The following is a 25,128-nucleotide window of genomic DNA, read 5'->3' on the forward strand; positions in this document are numbered from 1 at the left end:
ATTAGTGAGCCCTGAAAACAGATTGATAAAGACTGTTGAATCTGAAGAACAAAAAAGAAATGTGACCCTGTACTTGCAGGACCCTGTGATGAAGTGCCTCTAAATTTTTGTGAGGCACTCCATAAAAGAAGAAAGGGGAGGCTTTCCCAGTGAACTCAACACAAACACTAAAGCCTCAGAGGTATGAGTGACCATAACATGTTTGCTGGACACTAAAGCCCTTTGCTGGTTCCAAATCTTTTGTGTCTCTTTACAGTGGGGTGGGGGTGGGAGGTCTTTAGTGGGTATTTCCCCTGCAAAAGAGTGTCGCATAATTTGTGGAAGATGACTAGTTTGAGGAAACACATCTACCAAAGACTCCAATTTAAGTTCAAAACTATGAGATATCAATTACAATAAGGTTCAATGAATTAAAGTATAATGTTAGAACATTTAGTTTGTAAGATCAAGAAGTGGGGATTCAATTGTTTAGCAAAAGTGATACTGCACAAATCAAAGAGGGAGAATATCGTCTGCAATTTTCCAAGAAACTTCTGAGTGTAAAGCATTCTGCTAAAATCTGTACACTATATTTTATTGAATTTCCCCAAACAAGTTAGGAAATAGATATTTTTACCCCGATTTTACAGATGAAAAATAGTCTCTGTCAGGTAATGTTACTTGCCCAAGTGATAAAGTATAGATTCGAACACAAGTCTACCTGAAGTTTTCCAAACTACAAATGTTTTTTTCCATCAGTCTCCTTTTTATCCAAACAGCTTTTAACTCAAGGTCTTTTTCTTTTTTACTTGCTGTTTTAAATATATATGTGTATATATACATATGTATATAAAATTATAGGGATATGGACATACAGGTAAGAAGATAAAAATTAGCCTCTTACTCATATTTTTTAAGTTAAGTGACCTGTAACTTCAGATTATCTGCAACAGAATATTGCAGATGTTTCCTTTGAGTCCTAGCATATAGGACATATTTTACTGTTGAAATGATCTCTGGAGTTTACAAAGCACTAAGTCACATAATAGAATACGATAGTTGTTTATTACATTTCATTGTCTATCATCTCTCATTATTTTTTATTTTATAATATATTGTTTTTCATGCCCAATTATTTGATATCACTAATTATAACACAATTCCACAAGGAGGAATGCTCTTGTCTTTAGAAGTGTCTGCTTCACATTGTGGTTTCCAAAAGAATATCAGAGTAAAAACTGCAGGGGCTGAACACAGTTTAATTTCAGAAAACATCTGGAAAATAAATGTGATAACCAGCATTAAATTTCTCAAAGACAGTTCCTTCTGAAAGCCATGTAGTTTCTTTATTTCTATCTGTGCAGTTGCTGCTATCCTTTAAGTATGGTATATATCTTTGTCCTTGGGACAGCACTCAGAAATGGTATTGCCATCTCTCGAAACACTCACAGCCACAATCTGCCACTTGTGCATTTTTCTTTTTTACCACCTAGTTGTCCTTTTTTCCACCACTTTCATAAATGTCTTCTCATTCACTGCCGTCTCTACAGATTATTTTATACTTGTTTCCCAAATCCTTTAACATCAACTACCCATATGAGTTCAAAGTGATTTATGATTTAATTTTTTTTTCAAATTCCCATTCCCTTCTCTGGTCTCTATTAATATGTTCAGCCTTAAGACAACCAGGAAATCATGTCTCCCTCTTTTCCATATATTTCATAAATAATGGCATTTTGGTTGATCACTTCTGTGACCTGGTTTTCCACATCTAAAGCTCTCCAAATGCCAGGGCTCATGCTCAGATGCTCTTGTATTTGAAATGTGTGCAGTAGCCTTATAAAGGTAATGACCTCTTTCCTCCCCTGTTAAAATGTTACATCAAATATCTTACTCCTATTTTTTCATGAATATAATCTAGCTGGCCCATATTTAGGCATCTTTTCAGCTTCCATATTATTTTGCATTATTGTTCTAGCCATGTTATAGTGTTTTAATTATTGTTTCATTTCAAAACAAAATGTAATCCTGTCTGGCTTCAGAAAATTACCATTCGGTTTCCCTAACATTCTCTTTCCTATTTCAGGCAAACATTTTCTACTACAATTCAAGAATCAACTTTCTATATTCTGGATACATGGTAATTTGCAAGTATTTTTCCTAGTCTGCAACTTATCCTTGCATTCTTTTAACTGTTCTTTCCAGAACAAATGTTTTTAATTTCTACATATAGATGAATGTTTAAATCAGCAGTATTTATAATTGCCCCCAACTGGAAATACCCCAAATATGCTTTAGTGGGTTAATGAGTAAATGGGTACACCTATGCAAAGGGATTCTACTCAACAATAAAAATGAATGAATTCTAGAACATAGCCTGAACCTCAAAGGCGTTTTCCTGCATAAAAGAAATAAATTTCAAAAGGTTACATACCATATGATTCCATAATATGATATTCTAGAAGAATACAAACAAGCAAACAAAAAGATTGGAACAGAGAATAAATCAGTCTTTGCCAGTAGTAGTTCAGAGTAGGGGAGAGGGTCTGGTTAAAAGCGTCAATATGAGGGAGTTCTTTGGCATGTTGCAGTTGTTCTGTATCCAGGTGAGATAATGGTAACAAAAATCTATACATACATTAAAACTTGAAGAACTCTATGCCAAAAGCAGTGAATATTACTGTATATACATTTTTTAAAAGAATCAAACAATAAAAGTTAAAAGGAAATTAACTTTGATTTTACTCACAGGCATTAGGCAATCTTCATTGTGTCTGCATGGTAGGAAATACCAAGAGAGGATGCAATGCTCTGTTACCAGCTAAACCAGCAGTACCCAACCTTTTTGGTACCAGGTTCTGGGGAAGGCAATTTTTCCACAGAGGAGGTGGGAGTTGCGGGGGAAATGGATGAAACTATTCACCTCAGATCATTAGATTCTTATAAGGAGCTCTCACCTAGATCCCTCACATGCATGCACAGTTCACAATAGGGTTCGTGCTCCTATGAGAATCTAATGTCGCTGCTGCTCTGACAGGAGGCAGAGCTCAGGCCTTAACGCTGTCTTGCCTGTCACACCTCCTGCTGTGTGGCCAGGTTCCTAACAGGCCACAGACCAGTAAAAGTCTGGGCCTGGGGGTTGGAGACCCCTGAACTAAACAATTTGTGCATTTTTAATTAAATAAAATATCCTTGCAATTGCAATTATGCTTAATTACCAAAAGTCATTCCAATTGAAAACAAATGCTCATAATTATGATTACATAAAATTCACATTAGAAACAATATTACTATTTGACCAACTTAGGATGGTATCCACATAAATCATTCTTTTTTTAAGTCTTTGGCCTACCATCAACAGATTCATGGCTTTGTATCTTATACTAACTTCTCTTATTCAGCTTGTTTCATCTGACTTCATTGTTATTCCCCTTGTGCATATTCCCAAATTCAATGATTTTTATTTATGTTATTTCTCTCCACTAAATTATCAACTAATTCGGAGAATAAATAAGGGCTCTTCCTAGCTGTCCTTCTTTTGAATCAGGAAGTAAAGTTCCATATGGCCAAACTTTTTATCAGAAAAGGGAAGAGGGTGTTAATTGAAAAGTAGCACAGAGGATAAGTGATAATTATTTACCCTTAGCAATATGAACCCAATAATCTAATGATGGAATACCGTATATTTATTTCTTGTGTGCAATACTGAAGAATGGTTATCATATCTTAGGGATGCTAACACATAGCTTGGTAATTTGGGAAGAAGAAGCATGATTTAACTGGACAGTACTTAACATGACAAAATATGAGGCAGTCACTCTTAGCCCTCCAAGGTGAGAAAAGATTAGACAGAAGCTACATTCTAATGGACAGTCAATATGTACAGAAATAGTTTCAGACACCTTCTAAATGAGAAATATTTCACCATATATTTCTGTGAGTTATTAACACATTTTAAATTAAGAAAAATAGGCTGTAATCAATAGAAGATTATAAGCAAAATAATTATTATGCTTTTTTTCATTTCTACTGGTACAGACAACTTGTACTAAAGAGATCAAGGCTGTTTAAATTGATCTCATGTGCCAAAGAAATGCTTGTTAAGTTACAACTCTGGTTGTCTCACTGATGAAAAGATTACTAATGCCCTTTTAGGTACAAACACGTTTAATATATTCTGGTTATAAAATTATATTCCCATACTGAAGTAATTAATCTCTTAATGATGAAGTTCATTATTTCTATAAGGAAGTTTGAAGGAAACATTGATATTTCTAACCTAAAAATAAATAGAAAAGTATCCACATGTGTAAACTTCAATTGATAAATTAAATTGCAAGGAATAGTATAAATTGTGCTCCACTCCAAATAACATGCTCTTAATCAATATTTTTGAAGGTCTTGAGAATAGGAAGTAGGGGGCTTTTTTCCCAGACCAGACTACCAGGAATATAAGGTAGAATAGAGCAGTAAATACTGTAACATTTCCTAGTACTCACTCCCCAAAAAAGGGCTTTCTAAAATCAGAAACATTCAACAAAATAATATGGTTGTATTTTTTGTGGGGGCTGGGAGAACAGGTCTCACTCTGTCATCCAGGCTGGAGTGCAGTGGTGCAATCATCATGTCTCACTGCAGTCTCAACCTCCTGGGCTCAAGCATTCCTCCCACCTCTGTCTCCAGAGTAGCTGGGATTACAGGCACATGCCACTATATCTAGCTAATTTTTGTATTTTTTGTAGAGATGAGGTTTCTCCATGTTGCCTGCCTGATTTTGAATTCCTGAGCTCAAGCAATCCACATGCCTCAGCCTCCCAAAGTGCTGGGATTACAGGTATGAGCTGCCATGCCTGACCAAAACTTGTTTACATAAAGAAAACCTTGTGAAATTTAGAAAAATGCAAGGGTATAATCAGGATAGAGATGAATCAAAATCTTAGAAATTATAAAGAAATTTTATTAAACATAGACAAGGAATCTCTATTACCACACTTCATAGAGGTAAGAGTTGAGAGAGAGAATTGAGGATTATAGAGCATTGCATGCAGCTAGCCAGCAGGGTTCACTCTTGAATTACTGGTGTTCAAGGGGGACAAAGCAAAAGCAAGAGATGGAAATCTTATTAAAAGAAATAACTGAATCTTTTAAAACATGGTTTCCAAAAGTTGAGAAATATATAAATATCCAAGTACAGGAAAGTCTGAGGAAACCAAACAGATTTAACCCAAATAAAACTACCCCAAGGAATATAATAATCAAACTCTCAAAGGTCAAGGACAAAGAGAAGATACTAATAGCAATGAGAGATAAGCAAATAATTTACAAAAGAGTTCAAATTCAACTGACAACACACTTCTCAACAGAAATCATACAGGCCGGGAGGGAGTGATACAACATTTTCAAAGTGCTCAAAGAACAAAACTGTAACCCAAGAATAGTGTATTTAGAGAAAATGTCATTCAAATTCGAATGAAAGATAAAGTCTTCCTCAGACAAATAAAAGCTGAGAAAATTCACCAACACCAGATCCATCTTGCAAAAAATACTAAAGGGAGCTCTTCAATCTAAAAAATAATAATAATAATAACATAAAAGTGCCAAAGAAAACATTTCAAGGTAAAAAATCCACTAGCAAAATTAAGTATATGGACAAATCCAGAATGACCTATTAATAAGTTTGTGGTTTGCAATACATGCATAACTCTAATATGAAGTACCAAAGACAAATCTATCAAAAACTATTATAGCCACAGCAACTCATTAAGAAATAGGTAATATAAAAATATTAAATTGAGACAACTAAAAGTCAAAATGTTGGGGAGTAGAGTTAAAGTGTAGAATTTTTTGTGTGTTTTTCTTATATTTATTTCTATTCTTTTATTTGTGATCTAAGATAAGTCATCCCCTCTGTAAAATTGTTACATCTATGATATGTATTTTGCAACCCTCATGGTAACCAAAGTACAAAAACCTATAGCAGATTCCCAAAAAATAAAAACCAACAAATAAAAAACAAAATACTACCAGAGATAATTACTTCAAAACAATGAGAAAACAAACCACAAAATGAAAATAATAAGTTATTTCTTAATAATAACACTAAATGTAACCGGTCTCAATTCTCCAATTAAAAGGCACAGAGTAGCTGAATGAATAAATAAACCCAACTATATGCTGCCTTCAGGAAACTCACTTCACCTGTAAAGACACATAGATTAAAAGTTCAGGGATGAAAAAAGACATTCCATGCAACTGGAAACGAGAAAAAAAAAAAAAAAAGAATAGCTATACCTAATCAAATAAAATAGACTATAAATCAAAGGCTGTAAAAAAATTTAAGGGGGAGGACTAGGTTGCAGCTACAACTTGGACATACAGAGCAGTATGTGGAGGCTTGCATAGTGAATTTTAGCTCCAGAACAACTGCAGGAATAAATCAGGAAACCTGAGAGGACCCACAAACACTCTGATGGAAGCAGACTGCTCCTGCAGGACCCAGGACACACCCCAAATACTGTGTGGTATCCATGGCTGAGAGACTCATAGATGGTTCACATCATAGGACTCTGTGCAGACAACCCCCAGTACTAGCCCATAGCCTGGTAGACTTGCTGAGTAGCTAGATCCAGAAGAGAGACAACAGTCACTACAGCTCAGCTCTCAGGAAGCCACGTCCGTTAGGAAAAAGGGGAAAGTACTATATCAAGGGAACACCCCATGGGACAAAAGAATCTGAACAACAGCCTTCACTCCTAGACTTTCCCTCTGACAGAGCCTACCCAAATGAGAAAGAACCAGGAAACCAACTCTGGTAATATGACAAAACAAGGCTCTTTAGCACCCCCATAAAATCACACTAGCTCACCAGCAATTGATCTAAACCAAGAAGAAATCTCTAATTTGCCTGAAAAAGAATTCAGGAAGTTAAATATTAAGCTAATCAGTAAGGCACCAGAGAAAGCCAAAGTCAATGCAAGGAAATTCAAAAAGATACCAGAAGCGAAGGGAGAAATATTCAATGAAATAGATAAGATAAATAAAAAACAATCAAAACTTGAGGAAACACTGGACACACTTATAGAAATGCAAAATACTCTGGAAAGTCTCAGCAATAGAATTGAACAAGTAGAAGAAAGAAATTCGGCTGGGTGCGGTGGCTCAAGCCTGTAATCCCAGCACTTTGGGAGGCTGAGACGGGCGGATCACGAGGTCAGGAGATCGAGACCATCCTGGCTAACACGGTGAAACCCTGTCTCTACTAAAAAATACAAAAAACTAGCCGGGCGAGGTGGCGGGCGTCTGTAGTCCCAGCTATTCGGGAGGCTGAGGCAGGAGAATGGCATGAACCTGGGAGGCGGAGCTTGCAGTGAGCTGAGATCCGGCCACTGCACTCCAGCCTGGGTGACAGAGCCAGACTCTGTCTCAAAAAAAAAAAAAAAAAAAAATTCAGAGCTCGAAGACTAGGTCTTCAAATTAACCCAATCCAACAAAGACAAAGAAAAAAGAATAAGAAAATATGAACAAAGCTTCCAAGAAGTCTGGGATTACATTAAATGACCAAACCTAAGAATAATTGGCATTCCTGAGGAAGAAGAGAAATCTAAGTTTGGAAAATGTATTTGGGAGAATAATCGAGGAAAACTTCCCCAACCCTGCTAGAGACCTAGAATCCAAATATAAGAAACACAAAGAACACCTGGGAAACTCATTGCAAAAAGATCATTGCCTAGGCACATTATCATCAGGTTATCTAAAGTTAAGACAAAGAAAAGAATCTTAAGAGCTGTGAGACAAAAGCACCAGTAAAAAACCTACAAAGTAAAACCTATCAGGTTAGCAGCAGATTTCTCAGCAGAAATCTGAAAATCAAAAAATCATAAATATTGTATCCTGTGAAACTAAACATAATATATGAAGGAAAGATACAGTTTATTTCAGACAAACAAATGTTGACAGAATTCGACACTACTAAGCCTCCACTACAAGAACTGCTAAAAGGAGCTCTAAATCTTGAAACAAATCCTGGAAACACATCAGAACAGAACCTGTTTAAAGCACAAATCTCACAGGACCTATAAAACAAAAATACAATTTAAAAAAAAAAAGATACACAGGCAAAAAATAATCACCATGAATGAAGTAGTACCTCACATTTCAATACTAACATTGAATGTAAATGACCTAAATGCTGCACTTAAAAGATAGAATTGCAGAATGGATAAGAATTCACCAAAAAAACTATCTACTGCCTTCAAGAGACTCACCTAACACATAAGGACTCACATAAATTTCAGGCACAGGGGCAGAAAAAGACATTCCATGCAAATGGACACCAAAGGACAGGAGGAACGGCTATTCTTGTATCAGACAAAACAAATTTTAAAGCAACAGCAAAGACAAAGAGGGACATTATACAATGAAAAAGGGCCTGTCCATAGGAAGGTATTCTAATTTTTAGTATATATGCACCTAACACTGGAGCTCCCAAATTTATAAAAAATTACTACCAAACCTAAGAAATGACATACCAACAGAGTACCAGTGGGAGACTTCGATAGTCCACTGACAGCAGTAGGCAGGTCATCAAGACAGAAATTCAACAAAGAAACAATGGATTTAAACTATATCCTGGAACAAATGAACTTAACAGATGTTTACAGAACATTCTACCCCACAACTGCAGAATATATATTCTATTCATTAGCACATGGAATATTCTCCAAGATAGACCATATGATAGGCCACAAAACAAGTCTCAATACATTTAAGAAAACTGAAATTATATCAAGTACTCTCTCAGACCACATTGAAATAAAACTGGAAATCAATTCCAAAAGGAATCTTCAAAATCATGCAAATATATGGAAATTAAATAACCTGCTTCTGAATGATCATTTGGTTAACAATGAAATCAAGATGGAAATTAAAAAATTCTTTGAACTGAACAATAGTGAACAACCTATCTAAACCTCTGTGATACAGCAAAGGCGGTGCTAAGAGGAAAGTTCATAGCCACAAATACCCATATCAAAAAGTCTGAGAGAGCACAAATAGACAATATAATGTCGTAACTCAAGGAACTAGAGAAACAAGAACAAACCAAATTGAAACCTAGCAGAAGAAAGGAAATAACCAATATCGGAGCAGAACTAAATAAAACTGAAACCAAAAAGAAAATACAAAAGACAAATGAAACAAAAATCAATAGACCAATGGCATGATTAACCAAGAAAAGAAGAGAGAAAATCTAAATAAGCTCAATTACAAATGAAATGGGAGATATTACAACTGACACCACAGAAATATAAAAGATTATTCAAGGCTACTATGCCTCAGCCCAAAAGCTACTTAAGCTGATAAGCAGCTTCAGCAAAGTTTTAGGATACAAGATCAAAGTACAAAAATTGCTAGTATTCCTATACACTAGCAACAGATAAGCAGAGAGACATATCATGAACGAACTCCCATTCACAACTGATAATAAAATACCTAGTAATAGAGCTAACAAAAAAGTGACAGACCATTTCAAGAAGAACTAGAAACCACTGCTCAAAAAATTCAAAGAAGATACAACCAAATAGAAAAACATTCCATGCTCATGGACAGGAAGAATCAATATCATGAAAATGGCCATACAACCCAAAGTAATTTACACATTCAATGCTATTACCATTAAACTACCATTGACATTCTTCTGAATTAGAAAAAAAAAAAGTATTTAAAAATGTATATAGAACCAACGAAGGGTTCATATAGCCAAGAGAATCCTAAGCAAAAAGAACAAAGCTGGAATAGGAACAGCTCCAGCCTCCAACTCACAGTGTGAGCGACACAGAAGATGGGTGCTTTCTGCCAGAGCAATCAGGCAAGAGAAAGAAATAAAGGGTATTCAATTAGGAAAGGAGGAAGTCAAATTGTCCCTGTTTGCAGATAACATGATTGGATATTTAGAAAACCCCATTGTCTCAGGCCAAAATCTCCTTAAGCTGATAAGCAACTTCACCAAAGTCTCAGGATACAAAATCAATGTGCAAAAATCACTAGCATTCTTATACACCAATAACAGACAAACAGAGAGCCAAATCATGAGTAAACTCCCATTCACAATTGCTTCAAAGAGAATAAAATACCTAGGAATCCAACTTACAAGGGAGGTGAAGGACCTCTTCAAGGAGAACTACAAAACACTGCTCAGTGAAATAAAAGAGGACATAAACAAATGGAAGAACATTCCAAGCTCATGGATAGGAAGAATCAATATTGTGAAAATGGCCATACTGCCCAAGGTAATTTATAGATTCAATGCCATCCCCATTAAGCTACCAATGACTTTCTTCACAGAATTGGAAAAAACTACTCTAAAGTTCATATGGAACCAAAAAAGACCCTGCATTGCCAAGACAGTCCTAAGCCAAAAGAACAAAGCTGGAGGCATCACGCTATCTGACTTCAAACTATACTACAAGGGTACAGTAACCAAAACAGCATGGTACTGGTACCAAAACAGAGATATAGACCAATGGAACAGAACAGAGCCCTCAGAAATAATACCACACATCTACAACCATCTACTCTTTAACAAACCTGACAAAAACAAGAAATGGGGAAAGGATTCCCTATTTAATAAATGGTGCTGGGAAAACTGGCTAGCCATAAGAAGAAAGCTGAAACTGGATCCCTTCCTTACACCTTACACAAAAATTAATTCAAGATGGATTAGAGATTTAAATGTTAGACCTAAAACCATTAAAATCCCAGAGAAAACCTAGGCAATACCATTCAGGACATAGGCATGGGCAAGGACTTCATGTCTAAAACACCAAAAGCATAGACAACAAAAGCCAAAATTGACAAATGGGATCTAATTAAACTAAAGAGCTCTGCATAGCAAAAGAAACTACCATCAGAGTGAACAGGCAACCTACAGAATGGGAGAAAACTTTTGCAATCTACCATCTGACAAAGGGCTAATATCCAGAACCTACAAAAAACTCAAACAAATTTACAAGAAAAAACAACTCCATCAAAAAGTGTGCAAAGGATATGAACAGACTCTTCTCAAAAGAAGACATTTATGCAGCCAACAGACACATGAAAAAATGCTCATCATCACTCGCCATCAGAGAAATGCAAATCAAAACCACAATGAGATACCATCTCACACCAGTTAGAATGGCGATCATTAAAAAGTCAGGAAACAACAGGTGCTGGAGAGGATGTGGAGAAATAGGAACACTTTTACTGAGTGTTCCTCAGTAAAACACTCAATCTTCCTGGTGGGACTGTAAACTAGTTCAACCATTGCGGAAGACAGTGTGGCAATTTGTCAAGGATCTAGAACTAGAAATATCATTTAACCCAGCCATCCCATTACTGGGTATATACCCAAAGGATTATAAATCATGCTGCTATAAAGACACATGCACACGTATGTTTATTGTAGCACTATTCACAATAGCAAAGACTTGGAACCAACCCAAATGTCAATCAATGACAGACTGGATTAAGAAAATGTGGCACATATACACCATAGAATACTATGCAGCCATAAAAAAGGATGAGTTCATGTACTTTGTAGGGACATGGATTCAGCTGGAAACCATCATTCTCAGCAAACTTTCTCAAGAACAGAAAACCAGATGCTGCATGTTCTCACTCATAGGTGAGTATTGAACAATGAGAACACTTGGACACAGGAAGGGGAACATCACACACCCGGGCCTGTTGTGGGGTCGGGGAGGGGAAGGGACAGCATTAAGAGATATACCTAATGTAAATGACGAGTTAATGGGTGCAGTGCACCAACATGGCACATGTATACATATGTAACAAACCTGCACATTGTACAAATGTACCCTAGAACATAAAGTATAATAATAATAATAATAATAAAAAGAACAAAGCTGCAGGCATCACACTACCTGACTTTACATTATACTTCAAAGCTACAGTAACCAAACCAGCATGGTATCAGTACAAAAACACATTGACCAATGGAACAGAATAGAGAACCCAAAAATAAGAGCACACAGCTACAACCATGTGATCTTCGACAAACCTGACAAAAACAAGCAATGGGAAAAGGATTTCCTATTTAATAAATTGTGTTGGGAAAACTGGCTAGCCATATGCAGAAAACTGAAACTGGACCCCTTCCTTACACTTTATACAAAAATTAACTCAAAATGGATTAAAGACTTAAATGTAAAACCCAAAATTATAAAAACCCTGGAAGAAAACGTAGGCAATACCATTCAGGACATAGGCACAGGCAAAGATTTCATGACAAAAACACCAAAAACAATTGCAACAAAAGCTAAAATTGACAAATGGTATCTAATTAAACTAAAGAGTTTCTGCATCTCAAAAGAAGTTATCATCAGAGTGAACAGACAACTTGCAAAATGGAAGAAAACTTTTGCAATCTACCCATCTGAAAAAAGTCTAATATCCAGAGTCTACAATGAATTTAAATAAATTTACAAGAAAAAAAAAGCATTAAAAAGTGGGCAAAGGACATGAACAGACACTTCTCAAGAGAAGACATTCACATGGCCAAAAATCATATGGAAAAAAGCTCAACATCACTGATAATCAGAGAAATGTAAATCAAAACCACAATGAGATACCATCTCATACCAGTCAGAATGGTGATTAGTAAAAAATCAAGAAACAACAAATACTGGCAAGGTCGTGGAGAAAAATGTACACTTTTGCACTGTTGGTGGGGATATAAATTAGTTCAACCATTGTGGAAGACGGAGTGGCGATTCATCAAAGATCTAGAAGCAGAAATATATTTGACCCAGCAATCCCATTACTGGGTATATACCCAAAGCAACATAAATCATTCTATTATAAAGATACATGTATGTGTATGTTCATTGCAGCACTCTTCACAATAGCAAAGACATGAAATCAACCCAAATGCCCATTAGTGATAGACCAGATAAAGAAAATGTGGTATGTAAACACCATCAATACTATGCATTCATAAAAAGGAATGAGATAATGTCCTTTGCAGGGACATGGGTGGAGCTGGAGGTCATTATCCTCAGCAAACCAGCACAGGAATGGAAAACCAAACACTGAATGTTCTCATAAGTGGGAGCTGAACAATGAGAATACATGGACACATGGTAGGAAACAACACACACTGGGGCCTGTTGGGGGCTACAGGGGAAGGGAGAACATCAGGAAAAATATCTAATGGAGGCTGGGCTTAATACCTAGGTGATGGGTTGATCTGTGCAGCAAATCATCATGGCACATGTTTACCTAGGTAACAAACCAGCACATCCAGGGCCTGTACCCTGGAACTTAAAATAAAAGTTGAAGCAAAGTAAATAAATAAATGAATAAATAAATAAATAAATAGTTAAAATCCAGATTAGAAGAATTTATTTGCAAAATGAAAATATGACAAAGTGTTAATATATAGGACGCATAAAGAATTCTCATAACACAATAATGAAAGTAAATACATAAAAAGATAAAATATATAAATAGCTCACAAAAGAAAACATATAAATGGCCAAAACGCACATGAAAAAGTGATCACTACCATTAGTTATCAGGGAAATACAAGTAGAACCCCCATTGGAAGCCTCTACAAGAACAAACCTCTACACGAAAAAAACACAAGAATGGCTAAAATTAAAAATATAGACAATACTAACTGATGGTGAGGATGTGGAGCAATTGAAATTTTCATATATGGTTGGCAGGAGTATAAAAAGGTAAAAACACACAGTTTCTTATTTAAAAAACAAAACAGGCTTGAACAGACATGTTCATAGCAGTTTATTCACTACACCTGAAAACTAGAAACTTCTCAGGTCTTAATAGGAGAATAGATAAAATGTGGTAGATTCTATAGTGAAATACTATTCAACAAGACAAAGAAAATAAGTATTAACATATACAACAACATTGATGAATCTCAAAGCATTATGTTGCGTGAAAGTAGCTTTACCCAAAAGAGTAAATACCACGATTCAATTTATATAAAATCCTAGAAAAGGCAAAACTACTCCAGCCAGAAAAAAAAAAAAAAAAAAAAAAAAAAGAATTTTGGTGGAGGAGGAGGATTGAATGGGAAAGCAAATGAAATAATCCTTCTAAGCAATGTTCTGTATCTTGACAGGGTTTTGAGTTACATAGTTTGTCATGCATTTGTGAGTACTCATCTCATAGTATACTTAAGATTTGGACATTTCATTTTACATAAACTCACCTTAAAATATATAAATGTAAATATGAAAGTCTAGTTAACATGTGCTCTTAAATATTTGAAAGAAAGTATTTGAGAGGAAATACTGATGTTTGTAACTTACTTTGAAATGCATTAATAGAAAGGACTGATGGGTGGATACAGGGCTGGATAGATGGGTAACTATGTGATAATGAAATATATAGAATAGAAATGCCTAGGTAGAGGGTATACATATATTCTTTCCAATTTTCTTAATGTTTGAAAATTTTTTTCAAAAATAATGAGATAAAGACACACAGAAAATGTGATTTTTATGTGATTTTACAATGTTTCAGTGTGACATTTTAAAGGTGATGGGGATTTGGTCATAAATTTAGAAGAAATTAGGTTTAAATGCCAACTCAACTACCTTCCATCTATAATTTTATATGCAAGTTACTTTGCCTTCCTCAGCTATGGTTTTTTATTCTATAAAATTAAGATATTAACACTTGAGCAACAGAGTTGTAAAGATACTTACCTAGGAGAGAATACTAGCCCTTTGATAAATACAGATTCCCCATCATTCCTAAGTGTTTCTTATAAAAAGCCATTCCAGGGAACGCCAGGCCCATGGGAAATATTTTTGTCGTGAGTTAGAATATTTGACCTTGTGGACTTCTAATAATCTCTTTCAACTCCAGGATTTCATGTTTGGATACGTTAGTGAGTCCTAAGTGAATTTCTTACATTTTTTATATAGGGTATCTACATTTGTTTTCTTAAGATTTGCGCATTTCATTGTATATAAATATTACCTTAACATAAATATTAAACTCTAGTTAATGATATGCATGCTTTAAGTATTCAAATATAAGCACTACTTACCAGGACATTGAGTTTAATGTTATATACCCATTCCACTTCCTAATGATATGAAATGCTGCATACTGCTTTAAAAATCTACAGTGAAATTGCAGCTGCCCTAAAAGAATGAAGTAAGTATACCTATTAATCTTATACTTGATCTATAAACTTTCTTCTCAAGGCTACTTAAGCTATCAAAGTCACTTTGAGGAAAACATCATTGATAGAATGGAGGAAGCTTAAGCTCTGGAAAATGAATCCACTTTTAAAATCCCCACAACAAGAAAAAAAAACTCTAAGATTTATTGGCTGGTAAAAGGAAAAAAAAAATGCTATCAGGTCCAAAATGAAAGATATGTATAGATATAGATATAGATATAGATATAGATATAGATATAGATATAGATATATAGATATATAGATATAGATATATAGATATCTCTATATATATAGTTTTTTTTCATTCACTATAAAAACTTGTCTCTGACACAGAAATGATTGCTCAAAACTCCTTTGAATGAGCTTACATGAGAAATACTCACTTCAGGCTTCATCATCATCATGGCTACCATCAATTATAGCTCATTACACTGACTCTAAAGAGAAAGAGCCTGGCTTGGAACACCAACGCAGCTGGGAAACACTGTGAAGATTTGGCATGCAGAATACGGACGTAATTTTTGCTGCTTTCTATCAGAAGAGGTTTTATAGCAAAAAGTAATGTAATTGATGTACTTAACACAGTTGTAAAAAAGGTTTAAATTTGAGTTTGCTTGTTTTTGGAATTAAGCCTTTTGGGAAATAGCGAAGTACTCTTTTATTGTATGCCTTTTAGAAATTTCTTAAGAATGAATAGTTTTTATTAGCAAATTAAATGTGTTGGATATAAAGTTTATTATCTTTAAACACAGGAAATTTCTGTTTGGACACATCTTTTAAAATATTACCTTTTGAGAAAATCTCATTTCCCTGTATCTAAAACAAACTACTTCAAAATGCTGACATTTTAAATTTTACTACAATATTATATTTTGTGTGTATGTGTGCTGAAAAACTAAGGCAACTTTTCCATTTCTCCAGCCTCATTCTTTAAGCTAAGCTCCTCTAATTCATTTGAATTTCTGTTCTCACATGTAATAGAACATTCATATATGAACATATTCAAATAGAATATATCTACAAGTAAGCTACATTTTTAGCATTTTTGCTTAATGTGAAGCTTGCCCTCTTAAGATAGCCTCTCCCAACATTTGTATCTGCAGAGCTAAGAGAAATTGCTGTAATACAAAACATCACCAATACATTTTTATAATGCTGAATGGCTCCTCACACGAACAAGAAAAAGAAAATTGAGAATATGAAACTTTTAATATGTGTTGCACATATTAAGAATGTATCAAAAAAGAAATTTTACTATGAGTTATCATATTAAGTTCTTCCAGAAAGGTGGTTCTCAACCAGAGGTGATGTTGTGCCCCAAGCAAACATTTGGCACAATCCAGAGACATTTTTGGTTGGCATGACTAGGGGAAAGATGCTCATGGCATATAGTGGGTAGAGAATAAGAATGTTGCTAGGCATCCTACAATGCACAGGATAGTTTCCCAAAACAAAGAATTATCCATCCTGAAGTGCCAATAATGTTGCAGTTGAGAAACTCTGTCCTAGAGGCAGAAAATGAGTCAAATTACAAAGCCCCTTTAATACATTAAATATCAACAATAAAACAATTGATAAGAGTGGTAATATACATAACAACCTACACATTAAAACTGTGGTGACAGAGACAGCAATAAACCTTCCCCGCTTCACTTTACTTTTTAGGCTTCTCAGGCTGACACAACAGGGCGCTGAGTCATGTACACAGAAGATGTTAGTATACCTTCCTCATAAGGAAGACAGAAAGTCATCTGTGTGGCAGACTGCTTCCTCTGGTTCCAACACCACCAACAACACTACAACACTGTCTCAGCAAAAATTTCCCAGGCAATAGGATGAGAAGCAGTAGAATTGCTGAGAATCAGTCATATAGTTGTAACCTGTGCTTCTCTGCTAACTCAGGCTCCGCTGCTGGATTGACAGACTCCATTTTCCCTTTATCTTTGCAAACTACCATTTGTTGGAGCAGTCTCTTTAATCATTATATTGAACTCTGTTGGGGAACAGAGGTCAAAGACATTTTCCTGGGCTTCATGACCTCCGTGTACACAAGGAAATGCAAATGGATATTTGAGTTTGAGGCATCACTCAAGCCCAACTAGAAGCATCTAGTCCCCACTATGAATTTTCACACCAGAAGCCACTGAACCACATCACTGTAAGTTCTGCTTTAAAGAACCTCTCCAAGTATTGTTAAATGTCCATGCCTTACAAATAAGGCTCTAACTGGTGCCTAAAGTAGAAAAATTCATAGTAGAAATAACCATCACAGAGGCTATCTTAATAAAGTTTATTGTTGTTAGAGTTTGCTGGTTATTCACATATTGTCCACTTACCATGCCCCAGATTCATTTTTAGCCTTTCTCTGTACCCTCTCTCTATTCTTCAAGATTGTGAACCCTACAGACTGCATCTTGCCAACTGGCTCCCATTTGTATTCAGCCAGTAGGAGGTGGCAGTGATCAGAGGGTAAGGGGAGAACGATGTCTGTGTATTCCTCACTCTCTATCTAAGATGTGTTTTCTGACAGTGCTTTTATCCCTTGGTTACAGCAGTTCCTGTCCTGCACCCCTTGTCCAAGGACTCCAGCTGTCACTGGACTACTAATGGCATCTCAATATTGCTAGTCTCTAAATTATTCAACCTCCTTGCTGGTTTCCTTAATCTGACGTAACTCTCTAAATTATGTCTTCCTTAATGTCTCATGTTATCTAAGTTTTATAGTTTCTTTCTGGGACTCTGATTGTTATAATGAATATTCTATATGTTACACATATTTACATGTGTTTTAACCACTCTATTCATGTAATAACTTAGTTTCTTCAAGCTGCAATAGTAGGTGAAATTCTCCACAAACAGCACCTATAAGAAGAGGACCAGTCAGGGAGGCAACTCACCGCCAGCCATCACCAAATATATTACAGTAGCTACAATTCAGTAGTTAAAAGGATTAGCTTCCATATTATCAAGATTAATAGGGGACATGAATAACAAGATCTCTTATGACTTTCTACAATATAAAACATTCACTAACACCAATAAAATTAAACTAATCTCAGCACTAGATCATTCCGCATGAACAATCATTTCTACTGATGATGTGTCTGTCAGACCACTGTGTTATTTTTAATATATATTAGGACTGGAAATTTATTAGACAGTTTACAGCACTGACAAGTTATGCTGATCTCAGCAGTGGTGCCAAGCAAAAAGAAATATTATATGAGGGCAGCATTTGTTCTATACAAAAAAAAAAATCTAAGCATATTTCTCCCTTATTTAAATTTGTTCATGGAAACCATTTTCCACAGATAAGTGAACAGTAAAAGTGTTTGCAATGTGCTACTTTATTCCTATCCAGAGCAGACAAAATGAGAACCATGTTTTCATAAATAAAAAGCAACAGACCATGTTATTGCCCTCCTCTTTCAGTCCTCTACCCATGAGTGTATGTGCAGTGGGGGAAGGTTCTGCTTCACACTGGACAGTGGAACTCAATATTGATGAAATTTGCTGATGGTCAGTTTTTGGATAAAATGTTTCAGCACAGAACACAAAGACCATGCTTCCTCTAAATACAGCAGGTTTAATTTGATTTGGCTAGTTAATAATAAATATAATGATTGCAAAAGTAAATCAACTAAGAAAAATACCACAGTACAAGGAACTTATGTACTATGTAATTTCCAACCATGTTCTTCCCGGTGAAGAGTTTAGTTAAAATTTTAGTGCACCAGAAGAGTTGCTGAACACCTTTTGTATGGAATTCAAATTTAAAATAATTTAGTATAGCTTACTTACATAAACAAAATCTGGATATATTATCAAATCACTTGTAAATGCTTTGATAATTCATTGGCAGTATGAACTTAGAGGTAAAAGGAAAAAAAGTTGTTGAGGCATGATTAAGGCACCTAACATTTACCCATATTCCCTACATAAGTCAAATTCATAGTAAATTCTGAAAGACTGTTTGAATAAATTATGATGTTACTTCCATTAATATAGGAATTTTTTCCCTTATGTGTTAATTAGATGCAAATCTTACACAAAACATTTTCCTCACTACCTAGACTTGGCATACACAAATATATTTAAAAGATACCAGTCATCAAGTGGAAATATAGCTAGTGTCCTCCCTATTCTCTATTACAATGCACTACATTTATGTAAAATAAGTAACTCTTTATTAAAAGGATTTGACTACAGTAAATCCTTTAAGAGGCTAATAGGAAAAGCTAAAATAAAATATATGCATTGATGTGTACTGCAGAGTTAATAAAAACCATTCTATGGTTGGGTGCAGTGGTTCACGTTTGTAATCCCAACACTTTGGGAGGCAGAGGCGGGTGGATCATGAGGTCAGGAGTCGAGACCATCCTGACCAACACGGTGAAACCCTGTCTCTACTAAAAATACAAAAAGTTAGCCAGGTGTAGTGGCAGGCACCTGTAGTCTCAGCTACTCGGGAAGCTGAAGTAGGAGAATGGCGTGAACCCAGGAGGCGGAGCTTGCAGTGAGCTGAGTTAGCGCTAGTGCACTCCAGCCTGGGTGACAGAGCGAGACTCCATCTCAAAAAAAAAAAAAAAAAAAAAAAAACAACCATTTTGTAATCTAGATGTAAAGTTTAAGATTTTATTTTTAGAGCTGGAAAGGCTAACTGAAGTCATTATTCATTGGGCATCTACTATGTAGTCAGATTACATATTAATCTGATTATCAGTACTAGACACTCTTAGGGACATGAAAATATAAAGCATTACCATTCAAAAAGCTGTCCTTACAGAGATGAGATATACTCTCATAAAGTTATTAAATATTTGACAGTATATGACTATGATATGATAGAACATTGCTGTAAGACGATGTTTAGTTTAGGTTTTCAACCACACATTCACATTCTTGACTTAGTATTAATAGCAACAACACAACACACACACGCACGCACACACATACACACACACACTTCACAGAGTACCAAAACCCTTCCAACATTGCTCATCTCTCCTGAAGTCTGTCTTTACTTTCTGTCTAGTGAAAATAAACCTTCTTCATGACTGCTTCTGGTTTTCCAAACTCCCACTTTGAAGATTTTATAGTTAATATTTTGGTCAAACAGGTAATACCTTTACAATAAAGAACACTTCAGCCAGGCACGGTGGCTCACATCTGTAATCTCAGCACTTTGGGGAGACCAAGGCAGGCGGATCACCTGAGGTCAGGAGTTTAAGACCAGCCTGATCAACATGGCGAAACACCATCTCTACTAAAAATACAAAAGTTAGCTGGGAGTGGTGGCACACGCCTGTAATCCCATCTACTCAGGTGGCTGAGGCAGGAGAATCACTTGAACCCGGGATGCAGAGGTTGCAGTGAGCCAAGACTGTGCCACTGCACTCCAACCTAACCACGTGCCACTGCACTCCAACCAGAGCAACAGAGTGAGACTCTGAGAAAGAGAAAAGAAAGAAAGAAAGAAAGAAAGAAAGAGAGAGAGAGAGAGAGAGAGAGAGAGAGAAAGAAAGAAAGAAAGAAAGAAAGAAAGAAAGAAAGAAAGAAAGAGAGAGAGAGAGAAAGAGAGAGAGGGAGGGAGGGAGGGAGAGAGGGAAGGGGAGGGGAGGAAGAGGAGAAGGAGGGAGGGAGAGAGAGAGGGAGGGAAGGAGGGAGGGAGGGAGGGAGGGAGGAAGGAAGGAAGGAAATTTCTACTCTGTCTATGCTGAACACTAATTTTCGAAGTAAAAAAAAAAAATTCTGTTTTTAAAAGTTTCCTGTAGCTTACAACTGCCAGCTATGCCAGCTAGGTATTACTCAAAATTTATATTTATTACTCTATTAACAATAGCTTGAATTTACATATTGATTTCACTTTAAAATTTTTATTTTCAAATGAACAACAAAAAATAAATAAGGCCCCATTGCAGAATGGCTTACAAATGTAATATTTAACCTAAATTAATTCTCACAACAGATTATGTCATCGATAAAAGTGAGCCTCAGATAGGTTCGAAAACTTAACCATAGTTTCTGAGTTCAAAAATGGCAGGGGATGAACCCAAATCCATTTTTTAAAGTGAAAACCTGGCATTGTTTCTATCACTCATTTTTTCAGAGTTCAGGCTTTTATCCTATTGAGCTAGGGAGCTGAAGCCTGAGAGCCACACCCAGGTAGTTATGGCAAAGCTGGCAGATGGTTTTCGCCGTAGGGTTGTGTGCTGGCAGCCACCATAAAAGGATGAGAACAAAATATAAAGGTATTCAGAGCCAGTATAATCTAGTGGTTCTTAGGAAAGAATAAACTCAACAGCTTTGAATGCATCTCAGAGTTTAGAGTCTTACAGCTAGGAGAAATAACACAAAAGCCTCCACACTTTTCTTTTTTTAAAACTGGTATAGAGGTACTGAATACCTGAAAACAACAGGAAATGATTAGTCTCACTGAGAGGTGACAGTGTGCTAGTAGCCCTCGCAGCCCTCCCTCACTCTCGGTGCCTCCTTGGCCTCGGTACCCACTCTGGCCGTGCTTCAGGAGCCCTTCAGTCCACCGCTGCACTGTGGGAGCCCCTCTCTGGGCTGGCCAAGGCCGCAGCCAGCTCCCTCGGCTTGCGGGAAGGTGTGGAGGGAGAGGCGCAGGCGGGAACTGGGGCTGCCCGCGGCACTCGCTGGCCAGCACGAGTTCTGGGTGGGCGTGGGCTGGGCGGCCCCGCACTGGGAGCAGCTGGCTGGCCTGTGCCACTGGCCCCGGGCAGTGAGGGGCTTAGCGCCTGGGCCAGCAGCTGCGGAGGGTGAGCCCAGTCCCCCAGCAGTACTGACTTGCAGGCACTGTGCTCGAATTCTCACGGGGCCCCAGCTGCCTCCCCACGGGGGCAGGGCTCGGGACCTGCAGCCAACCATGCACGAGCACCTCACCCACACCCAGGTGGCCTCCGAGCCTCCCTGACGGATGGCCCCCTCTGCTCTGTGGCGCCTGGTTGCATGGACCACCCAAGGGCTGAGAAGTGCAGGCACTGTGCTTGACTGGCAGGCAGCTCTGCCCGCAGCCCTGGCGCAGGATCCACTAGGTGAAGCCAGCTGGGCTCCTGAGTCTAGTGGGGACTTGGAGAACCTTTATGTCAAGCTTTAGTCACCCTGTGTCTAGCTCAAGGTTTGTAAATGCACCAATCAGTGCCCTGTATCTAGCTAATCTACTCTGTATGTAGCTAATCTAGTGGGGAGTTGGAGAACTTTTCTAGCACTCTGTGTCTAGCTAAAGGATTGTAAACACACCAAACAGCACTCTGTCAAAATGGACCAATCAGCTCTTTATAAAATGGACCAATCAGCAGGATGTGGGTGGGGTCAGATAAGGGAATAAAAAGCAATCTGCCCTGACCAGCAGTGGCAACACGTCTGGGTCCCTTTCCATACTGTAGACGCTTTGTTCTTTCGCCCTTTACAATAAATCTTGCTGCTCCTCACTCTTCAGGTCTGTTCCACCTTTATGAGTTGGAACACTCACCACAAATGTCTGCAGCTTCACTCCTGAAGCCAGCGAGACCATGAACCCACTGGGAAGAACGAACAACTCCAGACATGCCACCTTTAAGAACTGTAATACGGTAACACTCACCGTGGGTCCATGGCTTCATTCTTGAAGTCAGCAAAACCAAGAATTCACCGATTCCAGACACATCACCTTGGGTTGTTGGTTCCTCAGGCTTAGAACAGTCCCCAAGAATAAGTTCCAAACTGTGAAAGGGAGGGAAGCAAGAAAACATTTGGTGCCTGAGGTATAAAACAGTAGTCAAAATTGAGAGTCAAGAAGGTTGGTATTTCCAAATAATGTAAGTTTTGTTAGAAAATGAAGTTATATATCATTCATATGCTGCATACTTAGATTTTTCTACACAGTTGAATAATGTGAAAGAAAATTAGAAAAATTAACATTCGACATGCATTAGAATTCACTAAATTTTAGTTAAAATTTCCAGTACAGATTTGAGAGTAAAAGTGTATTGTTATACAATGTATAAATTACAACATATTCAAAAAATATTACATTATGAAATCTATGGCTTATTTTCATATTTTCCCTCAAAGCTAGCAAAATTCCTAGTGTTAATTTTAGAAAAAAAAGTATTTTTTAATTAATCAATACTTATAAATATAAACCATAATGAGTACTATGTAAACTAAATTTTAAATTAATTTGAAAAATAAAACTGCATTTTCTGATACAAGCATGAATTATCAATTTGTGAAACTCAGATGCCACCTATTGTTTGGAAAAATAAATACATCTTTTTTTGAGTTCTATTTTTGCTAACTTACATGTCTCTGGAAAAATATGAATATTGTACCCACAAAACAGTCTGGGCTCTCCAAAAATATAGAAGAGTTAGTTTTCAAGGCCATAAATATGTAAAGTAAAGTGTCCCTAAATTTATCTTAGGTTGGAAGAAGTAAACTATCCTTAAGTACCCATATCTTCAGAGGAGCATGTTTTAGCCTAGTAACTTTTTTCATATATATATAATTTTTAATTAAAATTTTTTATATTAAATTATTGTTAATTCATATTCAGTTACAAAAAAATAGAGAAATCCCATTTACTCTTTATCCTGGTTTCACCCATGCAAAATGACTAAAATATCGTCATTGACATAGTCAAGATATAGAACATTTTTGTCATCACAAGGATCCCATATGTTGCCTTTTTATAGCCATCCCTACCTCCTTCCTGCCCTGCACTACTTCCTTAACCCTTTGCAACCACTAATCTGTTCTCCATTTCTATAATTTTGTCATTTCAAGAATGTTCTATAAATGGAATCATACAACATAAGAACCTTTGGGCCTTGCTCTTTTCATTAAGCGTAAGTCTCTGGCAATTTACACAGGTCATGGTATGTACCAATAGTTTGTTCCGCTTTATTGCTAAGTAGTATTGTATGATATTGATGTACCACATCCATCTAGGTCATCTGACAACCTAGATTTCCATAAAGGGGTGGAGTAGTATTGTATGATATGAATGTACCACAGTTAAACAAACTTAGGAAAGGATCACAGTTAAACAAACTGTGGCACATCCATATCATACAATACTGCTCCTCCCCTTTAAGGACATTTAGGTTGTTTGCAGATTGTGGATATTACAAATAAAGCTGCTATGAACATTGGTGTACAGGTTTTTGTGTAAACATAAGTTTTTATTTGGTATAAATGCCCAGGAGTGCAAGTACTGGGTTGTATAATAGTTGCATGTTTGGTATTTTAATCAACTGCTAAATTATTTTTCAGAGTTTCTGTACCACTTTACATTTCTAGCAACAATGAATGAGTGGTAGAGTTTCCCTGCATCTTCACCAGCATTTCACATTGACACTGTTTTTTATTTTAGCCATTGTGACAAGTATATAGTGGTATCTCGTTACAGTTTAATTTCCATTTCCCTAATGGCTAATGATGTGGAACATCTTTTCATTTGCTTATTTACCATCTATATATCGTCCTTGGTGAAGTGTCTTTTCATTGATTTTGTCCTTTTTCTAATTGATTGTTTTTTACTAATAACTTTTGAGTATTCTCAATATAATTCATATACTAGTCTTTTATCAGATATGTAATTTGCAAATATTTTCTCCTATAATAGATTGTAGCTTGAATTTTTATTCTCTACAACTAGGTCTTTCACATAGCAAAAATTTCCAATTTCAATGCAATGTAACTCACTGAATTTTTCTTTACTGGACTATGTCTCTGGTGTCAGGTTTAAGAGCTCTTTGTTTAGCCCAAGCCTAAAGATTTTCTCTCTGATTTTTTTCTAAAAGTTTTATACTTTTATGCTTTATATTTAATTCCATGATCCATTTCTAGTTTATTTGCATACAAAGTGAGACTTAGGTCAAAGTTCATTTTTTGGCCTATGGATGTATGATAGCTCCAGCTCT

General features: G+C 36.4%; 1 long non-coding RNA gene across 1 annotated transcript in view; it reads right to left on the reverse strand.

Moving 5' to 3' along the window:
• LOC108585141 overlaps positions 1-23,285 on the reverse strand; it is a 65,320-nt gene extending 42,035 nt beyond the window's left edge. The window contains exon 1 of the long non-coding RNA XR_001901152.3: positions 22,806-23,285. This is a non-coding gene — a long non-coding RNA (uncharacterized LOC108585141). The remainder of the gene's footprint in view (positions 1-22,805) is intronic.
• Between the last annotated feature and the right edge of the window lie 1,843 nt (positions 23,286-25,128).

Source organism: Papio anubis, chromosome 4, assembly GCF_008728515.1.
Source record: "Papio anubis isolate 15944 chromosome 4, Panubis1.0, whole genome shotgun sequence".
NCBI lineage: Eukaryota > Metazoa > Chordata > Mammalia > Primates > Cercopithecidae > Papio > Papio anubis.